The following is a 4,467-nucleotide window of genomic DNA, read 5'->3' as shown; positions in this document are numbered from 1 at the left end:
CTGTAGTCCCAGCTACTCGGGAGGCTGAGGCAGTAGGATCGCTTGAGCCCAGGAGTTTGAGGTTGCTGTGAGCTAGGCTAATGCCACGGCACTCACTATAGCCAGGGCAACAGAATGAGACTCTGTCTCAAAAAAAAAAAAAAAAAAAAAATTAACATAAAATAGTGACAGATATTCATCCAAGGGAAGAGAGATTTTGCTCCAGGGTAAAGTCAAATAGAAGACACTACATATTTGCTTCATAAACACATCTTAATGAACTAAAAATAAGTTTCAAGAAATTTTATTAAATGTCCTGTAGAGGAAAACCATAAAAATCCCAATGGTAAAATGTGGAAAAGCTCGAAAGTATAAAAATGAATCTCTTCCAAACTACAATATTAATATCTTCATGAGAAAAGAGAGCAATGGGATAGCAACACATATATACATATATTTGTGTGTATATATATATATATGTCTATATAAAATATATTCACCCCAAAAATTCTAAAACTGTGAGAGCTGTGCTACAAAATCAACACGTACTAACCATTGAGCAATTGTTTCCTTATTTAACACTACTTTTTCTTTATCTTTATTGTTTCTATTAAAAATCTCGTTATTTTATTCCTTCAGCTTTAGAAAAGCAATATGTGAAATATATTTAGAAATTTAATATAAATCAACACTGAGAAGAAAATAAACACAGCCAATAATACCACTATCCAGACCAAGAATCCTCCCGTTTATCATTTAACTTCTTCTTACAAAGAGAGAATGCAGTAGTTTTGCCAACACCAGCATTCTGGTACACACTGTAAAATAACGAACAGGTAACTCACTTACACTTTCATTTCTTGTAAATTTGGTTGCAGGAAGTCAAACTCCCAGATCCAAATCAGCTCCAGGGAATTAATAGGAGTTTCTGGATCTATCACGCATAGGGACCAGCACATGGGAGAACAGCTGAGCTAATGCCACTAAGTGACACCTTATGTTGGGCCAGCCAGCTAAAGCCTTCCCTAGAGATGTCCCTCTCTCTCTCTCTCTCTCTCTCTCTCTCTCTCTGTGACCACTTTCATATTCATCATGCAACAGGTAAATTAGGTGCTTGTCTTCATATCTTCTAATGCTTATATTCCTTTCTTACTTTTCTAAGAGAAGATTCAAGGCCCAAGTAATAATTCATGTCCTTCACGAAGGGCTTCCCTGCTTCCCTTCCACTGTTCTTTTATTTTTACCCCCTTCAGCATGTATGCATTGGTCCTGAAATGCTATTATTACTCTCTTGCTTATGAACATTTTGACTCACTTTTTTTCTTCCAAGATGGTCTAGAAACTCCTTCAGGAGCTGCTTTTTTGGTATTCCTGAAAAGATCTAGCTCCTCCCTCTTCCTCATTACCCCTTAATAGTAAGAATCAAAATCAGAAAACTTATATGATTAATTAGAAAATAAGACAAAACATAATTTTATTCTTATTATATTTATGTGCAACTCCCAACTATATACAAGCATACTTTGGAGACATTGCAGGTCCAGTTCTAGACCACCACAACAAAGCAAAGCAATAAAGCAAGTCACACCAATTTTTTGGTTTCCCAGTGCATATAAAAGTTGTGTTTACACTATACAATTGTCTATTAAGTGTGTAATAACATTGTGTCTTAAAAAGCAATGTACCTACCTTCATTTAAAAATACTCGATTGCAAAAAAAAAAAAATGCCAACAATCATCTGAGCCTTCAGTAAGTTGTAATCTTTTTGTTGGTGGAGGTTTTGCCTACATGTTGAAGGCTGCTGGCTGATTAGGGTGGTGGTTGTTGAAAGTTGGCAATTTCTAAAACTGACACAACCATGAAGTTTGCCACATCAACTAATTCTTCCTTTCATGAAAGATCTGGCTATAGTATGTGATGCTGTCTGATAGCATTTTACCCACTGCAGAACTTCCTTCAAAATTAGAGTCAATCCTCTCAAACCCTGCCACCGCTTTATCAACTATGTTTATGTAATAGTCTAAATCCTTTGTTATCATTTCAACAATGTTCATAGCATCTTCACCAGGAGTAGATTCCACCTCAAGAATTCACTTTCTTTGCTATTCCATAAGAAGCGACTCCTCATCCACTAAAGTTTTATCATGAGATGGCAGCAATTCAGTCCCATCTTCAGACTCCACTTCTAATTCTAGTTCTCTTGCTATTTCTACCATATATGCAGTTACTTCCTCCACTGAAGTCATGAACCTCTTGAAGTCATCCATAAGGGTTGGAATCAACTTTTTCGAAACTCCTGTTAATGTTGATATTTTGATCTCCTCCCATGAATCACAAGGGTCTGTAATGGCATCTAGAATGATGAATGCTTTCCAGAAGGTTTCAGAGGAATCAGGAATCAGAGGAATCACTATCTATGGTAGATACAGCCTTGAGAAATGTATTTCTTAAATAATAAGACTTCAAATTCAAAATTACTTCTTGATCCATGGGGCTACAGAATGGATGTTGTGTTAGTAGGCACAAAAACAGTATCGCTCTCCTTGTACATCTCCGTCAGAGCTCTTGGGTGACCAGGTGCATTTATCAATGAGCAGTAACACACTGAAAGGAATCTTTTTTTCTGAGCAATCTCAAGAGTTGGCTTAAATATTCAGTAAACCATGCCGTAAACAGATATACTGTTATCTAGGCTTTGTTGTTCCATTTATAGAGCCCAGACAGAGTAGATTTAGTATAATTCTTAAGGGCCCTAGGATTTTTGGAATGGTAAATAAGGGCCTTAGCCCCTAAGTCAGCCTGTCCCTTGAAGCTTTGAAGCCAGGCACTGACTTATTCTCTCTAGCTATGAAAGTCCTAGTTGGCATCTTCCTCCCACATGAGGCTATAATGTCTGCATTGAAATTCTGTAGCCACCTTCATCAATTATCTTATCTAGATCTTCTGGAGAGCTTGGTGCAGCTGATGTAAGCACTTGCGGCTTCATTTTGCATTTTTATGTTTTGGAGACAGCTTCTTTTCTTAAACCTCATGAACCAACCTCTGCTAGCTTAAACTTTTCTTTCACAGTTTCCTCACCTCTCTCAGCCTTCATATAATTAGGGTCTTGCTCTGGATTAGGTTTTGGCTTAAGGGAATATTGTGGCTGGCTTAATCTTCTATCCAGACCACTAAAACTTTCTCCCTATCAGCAATAAGGCTATTTTGCTTTTTCATCATTCATGTGTTCTCTGGAGCAACTTCTAATTTCCTTTAAGAACTTTTCCTTTGCATTAACAACTTGGCTGTTTAGTGCAAGATGCCTAGGCTTCGGCCTATCTTGGTTTTTGACATGCTTTCCTCATTAAGCTTCATCATTTCTACCTTTTGATTTTAAGTCAGAGAGATGTGATTCTTCCATTCATTTGAACATTTAAAGCCCACTGTAGGGTTATTAATTGGCCTAATTTCAATACTGTTGTGTCTCAGGGACTAGGGAGGCCCAAGGTGAGGGACAGAGATGAAAGAGCGACCCAGTCAGTGGAACAGTCAGAATACAGACACCATTTACTGATTAAGTTTATCAGCTTATTTGTGACATCCCAAAACAAGTACAATAGTAACATCAAAGATATACTGATTACAGAAAAATACAACAGATATTTCAAGAATTACCAAAACGTGACACAGAGACACAAAATAAGCATGTGCTCTTGGAAAAATGGTGCTAATAGACTTGCTCAATGCAGAGTTGCCAAAACCTCCAATTTGTAAAAAAATGCAGTATCTGTGAAGTGCAATAAAGTGAAGGGCAATAAAATGAGGTATGCCTGTATTACATAAAGTGAGTTAAATGTCAATTAAAATGGTCATTTACCCTTTTTTCGCACAGAACAAAATAATCTCTTCATAACCATTTCCCCAATTTTTTGTATCCTTTAAAAATTAAACTTCCATTATCTCTAAATATATAGAACCACAATTTGGACACAGTATCTTAATAAGATTTTAAAAATGAGGAATGGCCAACTGGTTTTTTATAAACTAATCTTTTTCTTCAGCTAACTGCTTTGATATTATCACATAGCGATGAAAATAAGGAGAAATCGACTTCTTATTTCTAATAAGTTTAAGAGGATACTATTAAAATGACAATATAGATCTATTTTTATTGACATAGAAGAAGTATATGATATAATGGAGAGGGTGAAAAGCATACACGATATTTTCCCACCAGAAAATGTGTATATGTGGAGGTGCTTACACTGATGTCTGGAAAAATGTTCGTCTAAATATTAAGAGTAGTTATCTATAGAATTGAGGATGATGATAACTTCCTTCTTCATACTCATCTGAAATGTTCCAAATATTTACAATGAGCCTGTCCATTTCATGGGGGAAGAGAAGCTTCAATTTCTTTTTTTTTGTTGTTGTTGTTTTTCTAAGTACTCATCTCTGGAAAGAGAAGCTTCAATCTTCAATTTCAATTATACCAGTTAAGGTTATTT

At 36.1% G+C, this 4,467-nt stretch overlaps 1 protein-coding gene across 1 annotated transcript in view; it reads right to left on the bottom strand.

Moving 5' to 3' along the window:
* STK33 (serine/threonine kinase 33) overlaps positions 1-4,467 on the bottom strand; it is a 70,679-nt gene that overhangs the window by 63,800 nt on the left and 2,412 nt on the right. The window lies entirely within an intron of this gene.

Source organism: Propithecus coquereli, unplaced genomic scaffold, assembly GCF_000956105.1.
Source record: "Propithecus coquereli isolate 6110/MARCELLA unplaced genomic scaffold, Pcoq_1.0 Scaffold44, whole genome shotgun sequence".
In the NCBI taxonomy this organism is placed as follows: Eukaryota; Metazoa; Chordata; class Mammalia; order Primates; family Indriidae; genus Propithecus; species Propithecus coquereli.
The sequence above is the reverse complement of the archived record's forward strand: the minus strand, read 5'-3'. Positions and strand labels throughout refer to the sequence as shown.